Source organism: Oncorhynchus keta, chromosome 1 (genome assembly GCF_023373465.1).
Source record: "Oncorhynchus keta strain PuntledgeMale-10-30-2019 chromosome 1, Oket_V2, whole genome shotgun sequence".
NCBI classification, from domain to species: Eukaryota; Metazoa; Chordata; class Actinopteri; order Salmoniformes; family Salmonidae; genus Oncorhynchus; species Oncorhynchus keta.
The window spans coordinates 63380287-63400364 of NC_068421.1; the positions used below are offsets into that span (position 1 = coordinate 63380287).

The window sequence follows — 20078 nt, forward strand, 5'->3', positions numbered from 1 at the left end:
TGGAATAAACAAACATACAATCAATAATACAGTGCAAAAATCTATATACAGCATGTGCAATGAGGTAGGATAAGAGAGGTAAGGCAATAAATAGGCCATGGTGGCGAAGTAATTACAATATAACAATTCAACACTGGAATGGTAGAATGTGCAGAAGATGAAAGTGCAAGTAGAGATACTGGGGTGCAAAGGAGCAAGATAAATAAATAAATACAGTATGGGGATGAGGTAGATTGGATGGGCAATTTACAGATGAGCTATGTACAGGTGCAGTGATCTGTGATCTGCAGGTTGGGTTTTGAGCCCCCCCCCCCCCCCTAAAAAATGTTGTTTTTCTTAAATACGTGTCACATATCAGTTTACAAACAATGTAAAAAATAATTGTTGAGTTAATAAAGCTGCATACAAACATGGTCTCTTTTCTGCATTCTTGAGTAAGGCTGCTCCAAAATGCAGGTGTTTCAGCCTAGCTCAGTGCTTTCTGTGGTGGTGGGGCAGCCAGTGGAAAATACGGAGAGTAGGGGATGGTAATGTTCTCCAGTTGCCCTGTGATTATCTCAGTGTTCTGTCACTCATGGGGACACTACGTCACCGCCAAATCTAAGGGAAGAGCTAAAAAATTCAAGGCCCTTGGGTGCTGCCATAGAGTTACATTAGAAGTGTCCATCCAAGAAGGCTCAAGGTCATTGGCCACAGATAAAATGACATCAAATCCCATTATATCTACAATAGCTTTGATTGGACCGATTTCAAGATCTTAGCTAGCAGTCATCAACATAAATCAAGTTGACAATCTACTGGAAAATCCTTTTTAATCCTTGTCATATGAAAATAAATAATGAAGAGAAATTATAGATAAAATGTATCGGTGCTCATCGGCCATTGGACATAAACATTACACAAGTTGGAAGTCGCAAATTCAACAGTGAGTGGTTTGGAAGGAATTAGTGGCTAACTGCAAGCATTGCAAAGCTATCCCTAGCCTGCTCTTCAGTGGAGTGGGTGTGTGGTCCCAAGTCTGGGTTTAAGGGTCTCTTTTCCAATCTTAAAATGATAAACATTCAACATTGGCCATGCTGTCAATCCAGCATGATTTCTGCCTCACTCAAAACAAATGAACTCAAAGCTGGGAAGTCTGACTTCAGTGAGTTCAAAACAACTGGGAACTCGGTAAAAAACGAGCTCCAAGTGGGAAAAAAGGTTTTGAACGGTCATCCAACTCGGAATAGTAAGTCGTGAACTTGGGTCTCTTTCTAAAGCTACGACCTGAAGATCACTAACGTCATCATGATTCAACCTTGTTTTTTTCAGAGGTCCCAGTTGTCTTGAAAGTACAATAAATCCAGAGAATGCCAGACTTTGATCTTCTGCTTGGATCGTTCCATCTGTGCCACTGACTTAGTCTGGTTTTAATTCCAGTTTGTTGACAACTTTATAATTGATATGTTTGATTCATGTCTCCATCTGGAACTATCTAAGAAGAAGATACATCTCCTTCAAATGTTGAGATTTAGTTGCGTTGACAACCAAACACAATTCAATATCACTTCTGAAATACAATAACTAGCCAATTAACTTGTCGACAAATTCACAAATTATATGTTGGATTTACGTCTCCAACTCAACCAAAAATAAAAGTTAAAGAATGAGATTAAGCCAGTGGCTCACATGGAACTATCCAAGCAGTAGATACATCTCCTTTAAATGTCTATATTTGGTTGCTTGTCAAGCAAACACAATTCAATATTACTTTTGTAATACACTAAATAGCACTAAATAAATTGAGCCTATTTTACAAACTAATGTAACATTTAACCTTAAAATGAGTAACACATCCCATGGCCACATTTTGAGGTTACTGTAACTATAAATATCTTCTTATGTAATCATATAAAGGATGCATGTTCAAGATAGCATGTATAGGTCATCGCAGGTCTGTGAAGATATTCACAATTCCTGTAATAATCTGCTACATAGAATCTCAAACGGCATTGATCACTTGCACCATGTACTTTTAATGTCATTTCAACTGCAATCCAGGTCATTTGGTTCTGCTATTAGATAAAGCACAGTGATAACACCATCTGTTGTATAAATAAACAATATATCTGACATTGGATTCCCATTTCAACTTTGCTGTGCTTCTTAATGTTTGAAAGCACAGTGACAGACATTTGGGTGACAACTACACCAAAAATCAAACATTGTTTTTCCATTGTTGTGCTTTTAGATGGTTGAACGCATAGTGATAACACATTGGAAATTCAACTAACTTTGAAAAGCTCCACCCGCAGAAACCTGTCAAGCTGCCACTCTGTTTAATGTCCCAAGGAGGCCTAGCCAATGTTCAGAACTCAAACCAGTCAAGGCTGGAAAACATTTAGCAAAGATCATGTTAGCTTGCTTGATTCATAAAAAGCAGCACTAAAGTCTTAGGCAGAAGACATTTTCAGCTCAAAGTGGATCCTCTTGGACCATTTTTTGAAATGGTTTGGTTTGGCCCTGTTTCTGTCCGTTGGAAGTAGTGGTCTCAATAAGGGCAGACGTGTAACCCCTCTGCTTCGCTGACAATTTCTAGATTGCCACAAGTTCTGGATTGCACAGCTTTCCCCTGCTGTATCCTCATGCACTGTGGTTGAGGACCAGCCCACCACGTGCCCAGTTAAAGTTTGACACGGACTCCTGGCTCATATGTGGCTCTAAAAGGGTCTATTTGTGAGCGCTTCTATTTCAGGCTGTTTCCTGTCTTCTCTCTGGCCACTGGAGTGCTGCAAGCTGTCTGGAGAAGGAGGCAAAGTCAGGATTTATGTCACTCTTTTTCCTCCACAGAGGGATCAATGTAATACTGAAGTAAAACAGGAATAACAATTTCAAGGTTTTCCATGCTTTTCTCAAAAAATTGTGTTCTGAGCCATTTTGCTCATTCTTTACTTTAAATTTGGTCTTATAGTCTTTTATCTAGATGCATTATGAATAACGTCTCATTGTCTAACTTTTAAGCTTACCTTTACAGACTGTTGTCATTACATATTTGGAGCAGGGGGATTGAGTCACACCTAATGGTGAGAGAGTGTAACGACTGTAACATTGTAATCTTAACATGCAATCAAGTTTTAAAGTAACTTTTGGTCAGGTGGTTCACTGTAGAGTGCAGATGGTCTTGTTATGATGATTATCCTGCAATTATAAAACGGATTTGTTGCCTAAAGTTGCTTATATTTGAAGGTGAAAACATCATCAAACTGTACTCACACCACATGCAGTTAACCCCATGGATGGGTAATCAGAGAGTAGGCATTGATTATGTGCCTCTCTAAAAATCAGCCGGCTCAATTTAAATAGAGAAATAGACAATGGATTGGTCTCCAGCGCAAACACCTACTTTCAAATGACTTTTTGTCTTACAACATGACTGAGTCACTGATTTACGTCGATATCAAGTGAATCAGTTTTATTATGCCAAAGATCTGAGCATTCTCTGGTATTTGGATGGTTGGAAACCTGATGATGAATATAAAATGAGAAATATCGCTAAAAAATAGCATATATCATCGCTGTGCTGGAACCATTTAAGCTGTCAGGGCTGCCATTCAAAATGATTATTCGACCTCATACTGTAGGGCACTGCATTTATACATATACTTGTAGATTTCAGAGCTGTAATATAATGCAACGCCCCGTTAATCATTCCATTCTGGCACTCTGGCTTCTTGATGATTCACACTTGGACGCAAGCCCACCCAATGTAAGATCTCATTTAAACAAGTCACTTCCTACAATACTCAGGATCCAGGGAGAAGAGTGCCAGTGATCCAATATACATACCCTCTGCACTGTGGTGGCCCTTTGGACAAAAAGGGAGACCCTGAACTCCAGAACAGAAAGCCTGAATATGCTGAATACTCTTTAAAGTGGAACTGGCAGGGTTTTTAACTACTTTGCAGTTATGAAACAAACAGAAAATCATAATATCAGCAAAAATATCAAATTCCCAGTTTATGCTCCAACCCCTATAAAAGGTTTTAAAAATAGGTTATATTTGACAAAAAATTCCATGACGTACAGTAAGGCATTGTTGGCAGAATTGATGGACGCAGTTCAATGTATGATTAACATAATTCACCAATAAATGCGTTGGTAGTCCAAAATAGATTGCTATCAGGTTATAAATCACACCTACCTATACAATAGTTTGCTGCCTCCACCCACTCAGTTTCAATGACTCAATATTTTGAACACTAACGGACGACTGTAACTAGCCTGGGAATGTCAGTACAATCAAACTACCAAGGGAAATGATCAGAAGAAGTCAGTCATAACTTGGCTAATAGGCTAGCGCACATGTGTCACACAAGGCCCGCAGGCCGAATAGGACACACAAGCAAGTATTAGTCAACAATTGAGTCATCTACTTTATGAAATTACAGCCTGATGCACTTGCTTCGGTGGATTCAACTTCAACTACATTTGAGCAGTAGCCTAGGTTGACACCTCAACTACAATACATTTTGATCGCGCCATACAGCAATGCTGCATTCAACTGCACCGGTGATCGATGGCGAACAGCTCTTTTTTTTAAACATGTTTAAACTTAAAATGTTACAACAACCTATAGCTACCTTTTTGTTATTTTGATTTATTCAATACTGTTGTATTAGGGTCGCAGCATATTATGCGCATCTACAAGCATAGCAGCAAAGGCTGGACAAATATTATTTATCTATTTTGTTTTAATATGTGAACATTCTATATACAGCAAGCTAAAAACACGGAGCCTAACGTTAGCTTGCTAGGTGTTGGCAGGATGTCATGTCATTGGAGGAGTTGGTGAGTGACGGACATTTCCCTTCATATGGTTGTTCGTTGCCTACAGCGAGAGATATGCAGGTGTCATTTGGTTAACGTTAGCTAGCAAGAAATGTGAATCGCTATGCTAGTCACTTATAGCTATGCTGAACTTAGTTGTCGATCAAATGGGCGGGCAGGCAAGTTCCCATTCAGATGTCAAAACGTGGGTTGGGACAGGCTGCATTGGCAGGCAAACTGCAAAAGGATGAGCTCTAGCTGGCATTAGTTGGTGATCTTGTTCTTGATTTGTGCATAGGCAACTAAGGGAGAGAGCCTACCGTTTCATGGTTTGAACAATAGTACTGTGAAGTTCTCAAATGTAAGAGAACTCCCATGTTATTTGCAGAAATCTATTCAGGTGGCTTTTGGCGAATGCTTTCGAATGTTGTAAAGTCGCGCTGTTGCTACTGGCTGTAATCACAGTCCAGTTCAAAGAGGATTGCAGGCCTGTGTGGCAAACAGCTTATTTGCATATCAGCCTACTGTAGCTATGATTGTTCCACTTTAAGTTACAAAGCAAGCTACACTTTATATCCTCTCTTCAGCAATTTGAGAGGATGGCTAAATTGACCTCATTTCAAATCCTCCAGTGATTTGCATTCATGGATATCAATATTGCCATCTCGTACTGTGGTACTGCCTAAGCAATGAGGTAAAGATGGGTATTTCCCTCATTGAGGTCAGGGTAATGCGAAGATTAATATTAAGGTCATGCCAAATTAGGGGTTAGGGTTATGCCTTGGTTAGGGTTATGGCAAGCATTTTTGATGTAAATGCATTGTATTACCAATCTAAGGTTTGCCAGTTGAATATACACTACCTATTCTCTATTTTGGGATGTAATTGCAACAACTGACAACAAATATATACTTGCAAATGACCAATCAATAACATTGATCGTAATACATGTATTTAGATACATTTCAGCTATAGCTTCACAATTTACACTTTTTTTTTATTCTCAATTTAAAATTGACTAGGGGAGAGTGAGCCATTTTTTACATTCAGCATGACTGTCAAAGGAAATATTGTATTATTTCTAACAAAGATATCTACATATATTTCAGGATGTCATGTATCCCTGAAAATGATCAGAATTCATGTAAACATTACAATTTTGAAAACAGCTTGTCCAAAAAAAGAGGTCTCTTGGTACAACTTACCCCAGGCAAATTAAGCCGCCTACAAATTAATGTACTGAATGAAATATTTCCACTACCTTTTTAAAACCATCTCTATCATTATTTCCCAAACACAATTCAACACAAATCACTTCAACACAAAGGCCTGTTGTTACCTCAGTGATAATGCCTTGCATTAGGCCTGTTGTTACCTCAGTGATAAGGCCTTGCATTAGGCCTGTTGTTACCTCAGTGATAAGGCCTTGCATTAGGCCTGTTGTTACCTCAGTGATAAGGCCTTGCATTAGGCCTGTTGTTACCTCAGTGATAAGGCCTTGCATTAGGCCTGTTGTTACCTCAGTGATAATGCCTTGCATTAGGTCTGTTGTTACCTCAGTGATAATGCCTTGCATTAGGCCTGTTGTTACCTCAGTGATAAGGCCTTGCATTAGGTCTGTTGTTACCTCAGTGATAATGCCTTGCATTAGGTCTGTTGTTACCTCAGTGATAAGGCCTTGCATTAGGTCTGTTGTTACCTCAGTGATAATGCCTTGCATTAGGTCTGTTGTTACCTCAGTGATAATGCCTTGCATTAGGCCTGTTGTTACCTCAGTGATAAGGCCTTGCATTAGGTCTGTTGTTACCTCAGTGATAATGCCTTGCATTAGGTCTGTTGTTACCTCAGTGATAATGCCTTGCATTAGGCCTGTTGTTACCTCAGTGATAAGGCCTTGCATTAGGTCTGTTGTTACCTCAGTGATAATGCCTTGCATTAGGTCTGTTGTTACCTCAGTGATAATGCCTTGCATTAGGCCTGTTGTTACCTCAGTGATAAGGCCTTGCATTAGGTCTGTTGTTACCTCAGTGATAATGCCTTGCATTAGGCCTGTTGTTACCTCAGTGATAATGCCTTGCATTAGGCCTGTTGTCACCTCAGTGATAATGCCTTGCATTAGGCCTGGGAATTTACTCAACTTGCCATTTGCTCAACCATTGGCTCAACTTACCTCATGGCAAACATTTTGACTATATTAGCCCACACAGCTCCAAGGATGCACTTTCATGCTAGGTTTAGGATCTCACAGTTAAGCTTATAGAGATCCCAACTGATATAGAACAATCTTAAAATGATCTGCTTTGGTTTAGATACATCATGAAACCTCTAACGCAATAAATTAATTTGACTTGGTAAAAATCTGTTTTGTTGGATAATGTACTGGGTACTTAGTACATTTTCTTACCACTTTTTCCATGTAGTTTCTTCCTTCACAGACTCCGTGACATGATGACCTCTTCCTAAATGTTTGGTCAAATTATTAATTGTGTATGGTTTCCTAGAAACAAGGGTGGCTCAACTTACCCTTATGGCTCAACTTACTCCACTCTCCCCTTAACAATTTGTGTAGTACTGTAGGTCTAGTGAGTTCTAAATGGAAAAAGAGAATCCAGTTCCATCTAGTGGTAGTATAAGTAAAATCACTAGTTTCTGTTACAGTGACACTGTAAAAGCATTGGTTACTCAATGAGACAAAATCACTATTGTTACCATCAACATTAGTCATTACAGTATAATACAGCCAACACTGTGACTGCACATCAAACAATTTAGCCAACAATAAAACAGACCATGTTCAGAATGATCTTGTTTGCACAGTAGACAGGCAAAGTTGAGGACAATATCTATATTTTCTTCATTTGTTTAATTGCACAAACATAGGATATGGCAATCATAGAGTTGAAAGAAATGAATGTGCAGGAGAAGTAAGAAACCCAATGCGGGCGTGGAAACTGGTGTCTGAGCCTGTCCCCTCCCTGGATGGTTTGTTTGGTTGTCTCTCTACAGGCTGGTTTGTTTAACCTCACTGGCCTTGCCAGCTTCCATTTCTACAGCTGTGTTCTCATACAAACCACCATCTTCCTCTCTGCAAGACAAAAACATGGGCTTTACAATGAGCGTGTGTAGTTTGATAGCCTTCTGTCTAGGACTGCAGCAGTTGAACATTTCATAAGAAAATACACTTGCATGTGAGATCCTGGTAAGTTAGTTAAGGACAACAGGAGGTCACAATATTAAAGTATGACAAGATTATATCAGTAAAGAGTCAGGCAGTAGTGGAAAAGTACCCAAATGTCATATTTTATTTTTAAAAATGCCTCACGTGAAAATCACCCAGTAAAATCCTATTTGAGTAAAAGTCTAGAAGTATTTGGTTTTAAATATACGTAAGTATCAAAAGTAAATGTAATTGCTCAAATTTACAGAAGTATAAAAAGTATAAATAATTTCAAATTGCTTATATTAAGCAAACCAAACCACCATATTACTTGTTTTTGATTTCATTTACGGAGAACCAGGGGCTCCAACACTCAGACATATTTACAAACAAAGCATTTATATTTAGCGAGCCTGAGGCAGTAGGGATGACCAGGGATGTTATCTTGATAAGTGCGTTGAATTTGACCATTTTCCTGTCCTGCTAAGCATTCAAAATGTAACGAGTACCTTTGGGTGTCAGGGAAAATGTATAGAGTAAAAAGTAAATTATTTTATTCAGGAATGTAGTGAAATAAATGTAAAAGTTGACAAATATAAATAGTAAAATACAGATACACCAAAAAATGACTTAAGTAGTACTTTAAAGTATTTTTACTAAATTACTTTAAACCACTGGTTGCTGGTGGCTGTTACACAAGGCACCTCTGGTCATCTCTGTGGACGTGTCATTGTAGTCACTGACTGAATATTACCTTGGCAGATGGCTAGCAGCCTGCACTGATAAGACAATAGTATAGCAGATCAGCAATAAGCTAAATAATTTGATGTACTGAATGGTCAAAACAATGTTTAGGACATAGAATTAGGAATTAGAATAGTAATTTAATAGGATCTCTAAGGTTAAGGATATTATTTTTGCTTAGATATTTACCCTTGTCATCCCACTTTACAACATGTGTCACTAAATACCATGTAAGTACACAGAATATATGCAGGTGCAGTGCATTTAGGTTATCACCTCTGTTGTACTTACTTTTCCTTCTTGAAGAAAAGCCTTTGTACAATAAGGATGACGAAGACGATGAAGAGGAATCCCACTACAGCAGCCAGACCAACAAGCCAAGGCTGCAGTGTCCCACCCTTGGATGTAGTGAGCCGTAAGCCTCCTATATAATGAATAAATAGTTATGTATTCACCAGAAAACTCTGATTTGATCATTGATACCACACCATTGATAGTGTTGTAGTATGTGGACTATATTATCATGATGATGTAAGATATTTGAACGAAGAGTTAGACATCGCTGGCTAGTCCTGACTAACAGTATTCACAGCTGTAACATAATGCCGACCTCAGAGGGGAGGTGCAAGGCGATGTTATTATGACATAACTATTGTTAAACACCTTGCGTTGCATAAATATCTAGCCAGCGTGATTGATCATCGATGAGGACTTACCGTTTGGCTTACCACTCTGGGCCTGGTTCACACAAACCGCCAGTAATGAACAGACCAGGAAAGTTTTATGGAGAGACATTATGAATCCTTGTTGATCCCAGGAGGCCTCTGAGGTTGGTGTTGTGTAGAACCTGTTCACTGTCACGATACTCCTTCTGGACTGGTAACGTCCTGTGAGGTCAAAGTGCAGTATACAGCACAGAGAGCAACCAGATTGCACCATGTTGCCAATGATACCAGCAGATTTTATTGCCTGAAAGGTGTGTCCTCTCCAAACTCATGACTTTTCATTTGTTCCTGAAACCAGCTTTCAGTAACGATCATGTCATTTGTTTACTGGATAGCATGCAAATGTGTAATATTGTGTAAAATAAATGTGCAATAAGAAGAAAACAAGTATTTTTGAGAGAAATGTTTTAAAATCATCAGAAACCATACGGAATAAACGTGTTCAACAACATAGTCACAGTTGAAAGTCCTGAAAGCAATTCCTCTTCATATGGTCAAAGGGAGGTCTAAAGGCCTAGTCTAAACACTAACAATACAACAAGGACTGGTCACTTATGAAGCTCGTGACATGCTGCCTGCATGTGGAGATTATTGTGTAATGCAGTAATGAGTACATGATTACAACACAGTATATCTCTTTTGGCTTACAGTTCACAGTGCATCTGCCACATTGCTGTACCCAGCTTTGTCTCTAGCAGTCAGAGTCTGTGTGCCTGCCCCTTTGTAGCTAGCTCATCCTGCCGAAGGCGACCCTGGGGCCAGTGCGCGGGGGCCGTGGCTCACGTCCATCTGAGATGACCCAGATGGCAGGCATGTTCTTGTTGCCCTCCATCAGGCAGTGGATCTCCTCCGCCTTGACCATAGCCTCCAGCTCAGCATTGGTCTCTGGACACCAGTCCACCTGGAACTTGTCCTTACACTCCCAGGGGTTAACCACCTCCTCGTCAGGCTGTACCCCAAACAGGTAGTCTACAAAGGGAGGTGGGGAGAACACAATATGGCTAAATTATTTTTAACAGAGATATTCAATTCAGTGAAATCCAGACTATCAGCATGTTTGTAGTCAGCTACTGAATGCTAATTTCTAATAATTTGATTGTGATATTTTGATAATATTCTCGTCATTTCATTGCTGACTGACACAAGACAAACTGTGCATCCAGTTGGCTCCAGTGTGGTGAGGGAGTGTTGTGGTAGCTGTACCTGCTAGGTCATGAATCAGCTCTTTGATGAGGTGCCTGATGATGGCGTACAGGGCGATCAGAGCCACCACCGATGCTAGGAACAGATAGATAACATAGTTGGGCAGGGTGATAGCGTCCCGAGAGGGAGGCTTGTAGTTCTCAAAGAACACCTCCTCTTGTGGTTCCCCATAGTCCAAGTTATGGTCCATTGTCCCCTCACTCTAGTCTACCTCCACTCTTCTTCAAGGGGAGTCTGGTCTACCTGTCCGTACACAAAGACGTGCTTGAAGTAGTATGCTGAGTATATTGGCAGTCAATTCAGTATAATGTATACATTACATTTCTTTATAGGTAATGTGTATCAAAGATTTTTTTAAATAAGAACTACTTGTGTACCTACCAGTATCAATGGTTTTTTTCACCGCTTCCTAATTTGGCAGGCTGTATTAATTTCCAGCAGTAATCTCCAATCTTCGAAAACAACCATCAATTGATCTCGCTCATCAATCTTCTCTCCCACTGAGAAGCTGTTATTTTAGATGTATTACATGTCATCCCACTGCAGCCCTTGTGCTGGGTACCACGCAGCATGAGGTTGCCATGGCTGCAGGAGTGCTCTAGTCCCAGATTGCATTGACTGCAAAGAGACCCACGCGAGCTAATGTACTTAGTGACGTACTGTACAGGCCAGGTCAAGGTCAGTTCTCTGAGCCTGGATTTAGGATTGGAAAACAAAAGGCGGAAATTAGGCCAGAGGTTCCAAAAGAGAGAGAGGTGGTTGTGTCGCCAGAGAGGGCTTTTATCCATAGTTCCAAAAGAGAGAGAGGTGGTTGTGTCGTCGGAGAGGGCTTTTATCCATAGTTCCAAAAGAGAGAGAGGTGGTTGTGTCGTCGGAGAGGGCTTTTATCCATAGTTCCAAAAGAGAGAGAGGTGGTTGTGTCGATGGAGAGGGCTTTTATCCATAGTTCCAAAAGAGAGAGAGGTGGTTGTGTCGTCGGAGAGGGCTTTTATCCATAGTTCCAAAAGAGAGAGAGGTGGTTGTGTCGTCGGAGAGGGCTTTTATCCATAGTTCCAAAAGAGAGAGAGGTGGTTGTGTCGCCAGAGAGAGAGGTGGTTGTGTCGTTGGAGAGGGCTTTTATCCATAGTTCCAAAAGAGAGAGAGGTGGTTGTGTCGTCGGAGAGGGCTTTTATCCATAGTTCCAAAAGAGAGAGAGGTGGTTGTGTCGCCAGAGAGAGAGGTGGTTGTGTCGGCGGAGAGGGCTTTTATCCATAGTTCCAAAAGAGAGAGAGGTGGTTGTGTCGCCGGAGAGGGCTTTTATCCATAGTTCCAAAAGAGAGAGAGGTGGTTGTGTCGCCAGAGAGAGAGGTGGTTGTGTCGGCGGAGAGGGCTTTTATCCATAGTTCCAAAAGAGAGAGAGGTGGTTGTGTCGCAGGAGAGGGCTTTTATCCATAGTTCCAAAAGAGAGAGAGGTGGTTGTGTCGCCAGAGAGAGAGGTGGTTGTGTCGGCGGAGAGGGCTTTTATCCATAGTTCCAAAAGAGAGAGAGGTGGTTGTGTTGCCAGAGAGAGAGGTGCTTGTGTCGTCGGAGAGGGCTTTTATCCATAGTTCCAAAAGAGAGAGAGGTGGTTGTGTCGCCGGAGAGGGCTTTTATCCATAGTTCCAAAAGAGAGAGAGGTGGTTGTGTTGCCAGAGAGAGAGGTGCTTGTGTCGTCGGAGAGGGCTTTTATCCATAGTTCCAAAAGAGAGGGAGGTGGTTGTGTCGCCGGAGAGGGCTTTTATCCATAGTTCCAAAAGAGAGAGAGGTGGTTGTGTCGCCAGAGAGAGAGGTGGTTGTGTCGGCGGAGAGGGCTTTTATCCATAGTTCCAAAAGAGAGAGAGGTGGTTGTGTTGCCAGAGAGAGAGGTGCTTGTGTCGTCGGAGAGGGCTTTTATCCATAGTTCCAAAAGAGAGGGAGGTGGTTGTGTCGCCGGAGAGGGCTTTTATCCATAGTTCCAAAAGAGAGAGAGGTGGTTGTGTCGCCAGAGAGAGAGGTGGTTGTGTCGGCGGAGAGGGCTTTTATCCATAGTTCCAAAAGAGAGAGAGGTGGTTGTGTCGGCGGAGAGGGCTTTTATCCATAGTTCCAAAAGAGAGAGAGGTGGTTGTGTCGACGGAGAGGGCTTTTATCCATAGTTCCAAAAGAGAGAGAGGTGGTTGTGTCGTCGGAGAGGGCTTTTATCCATAGTTCCAAAAGAGAGAGAGGTGGTTGTGTCGTCGGAGAGGGCTTTTATCTATAGTTCCAAAAGAGAGAGAGGTGGTTGTGTCGTCGGAGAGGGCTTTTATCTATAGTTCCAAAAGAGAGAGAGGTGGTTGTGTCGTCGGAGAGGGCTTTTATCCATAGTTCCAAAAGAGAGAGAGGTGGTTGTGTCGTCGGAGAGGGCTTTTATCCATAGTTCCAAAAGAGAGAGAGGTGGTTGTGTCATTGGAGAGGGCTTTTATCCATAGTTCCAAAAGAGAGAGAGGTGGTTGTGTCGTCGGAGAGGGCTTTTATCCATAGTTCCAAAAGAGAGAGAGGTGGTTGTGTCGTCGGAGAGGGCTTTTATCCATAGTTCCAAAAGAGAGAGAGGTGGTTGTGTCGGCGGAGAGAACTTTTATCCATAGTTCCAAAAGAGAGAGAGGTGGTTGTGTCGTCGGAGAGGGCTTTTATCCATAGTTCCAAAAGAGAGAGAGGTGGTTGTGTCGTCGGAGAGGGCTTTTATCCATAGTTCCAAAAGAGAGAGAGGTGGTTGTGTCGTCGGAGAGGGCTTTTATCCATAGTTCCAAAAGAGAGAGAGGTGGTTGTGTCGTCGGAGAGGGCTTTTATCCATAGTTCCAAAAGAGAGAGAGGTGGTTGTGTCGACGGAGAGGGCTTTTATCCATAGTTCCAAAAGAGATAGAGTTGGTTGTGTCGCCAGAGAGGGCTTTTATCCATAGTTCCAAAAGAGAGAGAGGTGGTTGTGTCGTCGGAGAGGGCTTTTATCCATAGTTCCAAAAGAGAGAGAGGTGGTTGTGTCGCCAGAGAGGGCTTTTATCCATAGTTCCAAAAGAGAGAGAGGTGGTTGTGTCGCCAGAGAGGGCTTTTATCCATAGTTCCAAAAGAGAGAGAGGTGGTTGTGTCACCGGAGAGGGCTTTTATCCATAGTTCCAAAAGAGAGAGAGGTGGTTGTGTCGCCAGAGAGGGCTTTTATCCATAGTTCCAAAAGAGAGAGAGGTGGTTGTGTCGTCGGAGAGGGCTTTTATCCATAGTTCCAAAAGAGAGAGAGGTGGTTGTGTCGCCAGAGAGAACTTTTATCCATAGTTCCAAAAGAGAGAGAGGTGGTTGTGTCGCCAGAGAGGGCTTTTATCCATAGTTCCAAAAGAGAGAGAGGTGGTTGTGTCGTCGGAGAGGGCTTTTATCCATAGTTCCAAAAGAGAGAGAGGTGGTTGTGTCGCCAGAGAGGGCTTTTATCCATAGTTCCAAAAGAGAGAGAGGTGGTTGTGTCGTTGGAGAGGGCTTTTATCCATAGTTCCAAAAGAGAGAGAGGTGGTTGTGTCGTCGGAGAGGGCTTTTATCCATAGTTCCAAAAGAGAGAGAGGTGTTTGTGTCGCCAGAGAGGGCTTTTATCCATAGTTCCAAAAGAGAGAGAGGTGGTTGTGTCGCCAGAGAGGGCTTTTATCCATAGTTCCAAAAGAGAGAGAGGTGGTTGTGTCGCCAGAGAGGGCTTTTATCCATAGTTCCAAAAGAGAGAGAGGTGGTTGTGTCGTCGGAGAGGGCTTTTATCCATAGTTCCAAAAGAGAGAGAGGTGGTTGTGTCGTCGGAGAGGGCTTTTATCCATAGTTCCAAAAGAGAGAGAGGTGGTTGTGTCGCCAGAGAGAACTTTTATCCATAGTTCCAAAAGAGAGAGAGGTGGTTGTGTCGTTGGAGAGGGCTTTTATCCATAGTTCCAAAAGAGAGAGAGGTGGTTGTGTCGCCAGAGAGAACTTTTATCCATAGTTCCAAAAGAGAGAGAGGTGGTTGTGTCGTTGGAGAGGGCTTTTATCCATAGTTCCAAAAGAGAGAGAGGTGGTTGTGTCGTCGGAGAGGGCTTTTATCCATAGTTCCAAAAGAGAGAGAGGTGTTTGTGTCGCCAGAGAGGGCTTTTATCCATAGTTCCAAAAGAGAGAGAGGTGGTTGTGTCGCCAGAGAGAGAGGTGGTTGTGTCGACGGAGAGGGCTTTTATCCATAGTTCCAAAAGAGAGAGAGGTGGTTGTGTCGCCAGAGAGGGCTTTTATCCATAGTTCCAAAAGAGAGAGAGGTGTTTGTGTCGCCAGAGAGGGCTTTTATCCATAGTTCCAAAAGAGAGAGAGGTGGTTGTGTCGCCAGAGAGGGCTTTTATCCATAGTTCCAAAAGAGAGAGAGGTGGTTGTGTCGCCAGAGAGAGAGGTGGTTGTGTCGGCGGAGAGGGCTTTTATCCATAGTTCCAAAAGAGAGAGAGGTGGTTGTGTCGTCGGAGAGGGCTTTTATCCATAGTTCCAAAAGAGAGAGAGGTGGTTGTGTCGTCGGAGAGGGCTTTTATCCATAGTTCCAAAAGAGAGAGAGGTGGTTGTGTCGTCGGAGAGGGCTTTTATCCATAGTTCCAAAAGAGAGAGAGGTGGTTGTGTCGCCAGAGAGAACTTTTATCCATAGTTCCAAAAGAGAGAGAGGTGGTTGTGTCGTCGGAGAGGGCTTTTATCCATAGTTCCAAAAGAGAGAGAGGTGGTTGTGTCGCCAGAGAGAACTTTTATCCATAGTTCCAAAAGAGAGAGAGGTGGTTGTGTCGTCGGAGAGGGCTTTTATCCATAGTTCCAAAAGAGAGAGAGGTGGTTGTGTCGCCAGAGAGGGCTTTTATCCATAGTTCCAAAAGAGAGAGAGGTGGTTGTGTCGTCGGAGAGGGCTTTTATCCATAGTTCCAAAAGAGAGAGAGGTGGTTGTGTCGTTGGAGAGGGCTTTTATCCATAGTTCCAAAAGAGAGAGAGGTGGTTGTGTCGTCGGAGAGGGCTTTTATCCATAGTTCCAAAAGAGAGAGAGGTGTTTGTGTCGCCAGAGAGGGCTTTTATCCATAGTTCCAAAAGAGAGAGAGGTGGTTGTGTCGCCAGAGAGAGAGGTGGTTGTGTCGACGGAGAGGGCTTTTATCCATAGTTCCAAAAGAGAGAGAGGTGGTTGTGTCGCCAGAGAGGGCTTTTATCCATAGTTCCAAAAGAGAGAGAGGTGTTTGTGTCGCCAGAGAGGGCTTTTATCCATAGTTCCAAAAGAGAGAGAGGTGGTTGTGTCGCCAGAGAGGGCTTTTATCCATAGTTCCAAAAGAGAGAGAGGTGGTTGTGTCGCCAGAGAGAGAGGTGGTTGTGTCGGCGGAGAGGGCTTTTATCCATAGTTCCAAAAGAGAGAGAGGTGGTTGTGTCGCCGGAGAGGGCTTTTATCCATAGTTCCAAAAGAGAGAGAGGTGGTTGTGTCGTCGGAGAGGGCTTTTATCCATAGTTCCAAAAGAGAGAGAGGTGGTTGTGTCGTCGGAGAGGGCTTTTATCCATAGTTCCAAAAGAGAGAGAGGTGGTTGTGTCGCCAGAGAGAACTTTTATCCATAGTTCCAAAAGAGAGAGAGGTGGTTGTGTCGTTGGAGAGGGCTTTTATCCATAGTTCCAAAAGAGAGAGAGGTGGTTGTGTCGCCAGAGAGAACTTTTATCCATAGTTCCAAAAGAGAGAGAGGTGGTTGTGTCGTTGGAGAGGGCTTTTATCCATAGTTCCAAAAGAGAGAGAGGTGGTTGTGTCGTCGGAGAGGGCTTTTATCCATAGTTCCAAAAGAGAGAGAGGTGTTTGTGTCGCCAGAGAGGGCTTTTATCCATAGTTCCAAAAGAGAGAGAGGTGGTTGTGTCGCCAGAGAGAGAGGTGGTTGTGTCGACGGAGAGGGCTTTTATCCATAGTTCCAAAAGAGAGAGAGGTGGTTGTGTCGCCGGAGAGGGCTTTTATCCATAGTTCCAAAAGAGAGAGAGGTGGTTGTGTCGCCAGAGAGGGCTTTTATCCATAGTTCCAAAAGAGAGAGAGGTGGTTGTGTCGTCGGAGAGGGCTTTTATCCATAGTTCCAAAAGAGAGAGAGGTGGTTGTGTCGTCGGAGAGGGCTTTTATCCATAGTTCCAAAAGAGAGAGAGGTGGTTGTGTCGCCAGAGAGAACTTTTATCCATAGTTCCAAAAGAGAGAGAGGTGGTTGTGTCGTTGGAGAGGGCTTTTATCCATAGTTCCAAAAAAGAGAGAGGTGGTTGTGTGGAACTTTATCCATAGTTCAAAAGAGCCGGAGAGGGCTTTTATCCATAGTTCCAAAAGAGAGAGAGGTGGTTGTGTCGTCGGAGAGGGCTTTTATCCATAGTTCCAAAAGAGAGAGAGGTGTTTGTGTCGCCAGAGAGGGCTTTTATCCATAGTTCCAAAAGAGAGAGAGGTGGTTGTGTCGCCAGAGAGAGAGGTGGTTGTGTCGACGGAGAGGGCTTTTATCCATAGTTCCAAAAGAGAGAGAGGTGGTTGTGTCGCCAGAGAGAGAGGTGGTTGTGTCGACGGAGAGGGCTTTTATCCATAGTTCCAAAAGAGAGAGAGGTGGTTGTGTCGTCGGAGAGGGCTTTTATCCATAGTTCCAAAAGAGAGAGAGGTGGTTGTGTCGTTCGGAGAGGGCTTTTATCCATAGTTCCAAAAGAGAGAGAGGTGGTTGTGTCGCCAGAGAGGCTTTTATCCATAGTTCCAAAAGAGAGAGAGGTGGTTGTGTCGTTGGAGAGGGCTTTTATCCATAGTTCCAAAAGAGAGAGAGGTGGTTGTGTCGCCGGAGAGGGCTTTTATCCATAGTTCCAAAAGAGAGAGAGGTGGTTGTGTCGCCAGAGAGGGCTTTTATCCATAGTTCCAAAAGAGAGAGAGGTGGTTGTGTCCATAGCCAAAGAGAGAGAGGTGGTTGTGTCGGAGAGGGCTTTTATCCATAGTTCCAAAAGAGAGAGAGGTGGTTGTGTCGCCGGAGAGGGCTTTTATCCATAGTTCCAAAAGAGAGAGAGGTGGTTGTGTCGCCAGAGAGGGCTTTTATCCATAGTTCCAAAAGAGAGAGAGGTGGTTGTGTCGTCGGAGAGGGCTTTTATCCATAGTTCCAAAAGAGAGAGAGGTGGTTGTGTCGTCGGAGAGGGCTTTTATCCATAGTTCCAAAAGAGAGAGAGGTGGTTGTGTCGCCAGAGAGAACTTTTATCCATAGTTCCAAAAGAGAGAGAGGTGGTTGTGTCGTTGGAGAGGGCTTTTATCCATAGTTCCAAAAGAGAGAGAGGTGGTTGTGTCGCCAGAGAGGGCTTTTATCCATAGTTCCAAAAGAGAGAGAGGTGGTTGTGTCGTTGGAGAGGGCTTTTATCCATAGTTCCAAAAGAGAGAGAGGTGGTTGTGTCGTCGGAGAGGGCTTTTATCCATAGTTCCAAAAGAGAGAGAGGTGTTTGTGTCGCCAGAGAGGGCTTTTATCCATAGTTCCAAAAGAGAGAGAGGTGGTTGTGTCGCCAGAGAGAGAGGTGGTTGTGTCGACGGAGAGGGCTTTTATCCATAGTTCCAAAAGAGAGAGAGGTGGTTGTGTCGCCAGAGAGGGCTTTTATCCATAGTTCCAAAAGAGAGAGAGGTGTTTGTGTCGCCAGAGAGGGCTTTTATCCATAGTTCCAAAAGAGAGAGAGGTGGTTGTGTCGCCAGAGAGGGCTTTTATCCATAGTTCCAAAAGAGAGAGAGGTGGTTGTGTCGCCAGAGAGAGAGGTGGTTGTGTCGGCGGAGAGGGCTTTTATCCATAGTTCCAAAAGAGAGAGAGGTGGTTGTGTGCCGGAGAGGGCTTTTATCCATAGTTCCAAAAGAGAGAGAGGTGGTTGTGTCGTCGGAGAGGGCTTTTATCCATAGTTCCAAAAGAGAGAGAGGTGGTTGTGTCGTCGGAGAGGGCTTTTATCCATAGTTCCAAAAGAGAGAGAGGTGGTTGTGTCGCCAGAGAGAACTTTTATCCATAGTTCCAAAAGAGAGAGAGGTGGTTGTGTCGTTGGAGAGGGCTTTTATCCATAGTTCCAAAAGAGAGAGAGGTGGTTGTGTCGCCAGAGAGAACTTTTATCCATAGTTCCAAAAGAGAGAGAGGTGGTTGTGTCGTTGGAGAGGGCTTTTATCCATAGAGAGAGGTGGTTGTGTCGTCGGAGAGGGCTTTTATCCATAGTTCCAAAAAGAGAGAGGTGTTTGTGTCGCCAGAGAGGGCTTTTATCCATAGTTCCAAAAGAGAGAGAGGTGGTTGTGTCGCCAGAGAGAGAGGTGGTTGTGTCGACGGAGAGGGCTTTTATCCATAGTTCCAAAAAAAGAGAGAGAGGTGGTTGTGTCGCCGGAGAGGGCTTTTATCCATAGTTCCAAAAGAGAGAGAGGTGGTTGTGTCGCCAGAGAGGGCTTTTATCCATAGTTCCAAAAGAGAGAGAGGTGGTTGTGTCGTCGGAGAGGGCTTTTATCCATAGTTCCAAAAGAGAGAGAGGTGGTTGTGTCGTCGGAGAGGGCTTTTATCCATAGTTCCAAAAGAGAGAGAGGTGGTTGTGTCGCCAGAGAGAACTTTTATCCATAGTTCCAAAAGAGAGAGAGGTGGTTGTGTCGTTGGAGAGGGCTTTTATCCATAGTTCCAAAAGAGAGAGAGGTGGTTGTGTCGCCAGAGAGAGAGGTGGTTGTGTCGACGGAGAGGGCTTTTATCCATAGTTCCAAAAGAGAGAGAGGTGGTTGTGTCGCCAGAGAGAGAGGTGGTTGTGTCGACGGAGAGGGCTTTTATCCATAGTTCCAAAAGAGAGAGAGGTGGTTGTGTCGCCAGAGAGAGAGGTGGTTGTGTCGACGGAGAGGGCTTTTATCCATAGTTCCAAAAGAGAGAGAGGTGGTTGTGTCGTCGGAGAGGGCTTTTATCCATAGTTCCAAAAGAGAGAGAGGTGGTTGTGTCGTCGGAGAGGGCTTTTATCCATAGTTCCAAAAGAGAGAGAGGTGGTTGTGTCGCCAGAGAGAACTTTTATCCATAGTTCCAAAAGAGAGAGAGGTGGTTGTGTCGTTGGAGAGGGCTTTTATCCATAGTTCCAAAAGAGAGAGAGGTGGTTGTGTCGCCAGAGAGAACTTTTATCCATAGTTCCAAAAGAGAGAGAGGTGGTTGTGTCGTTGGAGAGGGCTTTTATCCATAGTTCCAAAAGAGAGAGAGGTGGTTGTGTCGTCGGAGAGGGCTTTTATCCATAGTTCCAAAAGAGAGAGAGGTGGTTGTGTCGTCGGAGAGGGCTTTTATCCATAGTTCCAAAAGAGAGAGAGGTGGTTGTGTCGCCAGAGAGAACTTTTATCCATAGTTCCAAAAGAGAGAGAGGTGGTTGTGTCGTTGGAGAGGGCTTTTATCCATAGTTCCAAAAGAGAGAGAGGTGGTTGTGTCGCCAGAGAGAACTTTTATCCATAGTTCCAAAAGAGAGAGAGGTGGTTG

The 20078-nt window shown here is 43.4% G+C and overlaps 1 long non-coding RNA gene across 1 annotated transcript; it reads left to right on the forward strand.

The window, feature by feature from the left end:
- The first annotated feature begins 11459 nt into the window (after nt 1-11459).
- On the forward strand, nt 11460-19406 carry LOC127906277 (uncharacterized). Its single transcript, XR_008060710.1, has 3 exons — nt 11460-13946; nt 14103-14258; nt 19272-19406. It is a non-coding gene; the product is annotated as an uncharacterized LOC127906277 (long non-coding RNA).
- Nucleotides 19407-20078: the final 672 nt, after the last annotated feature.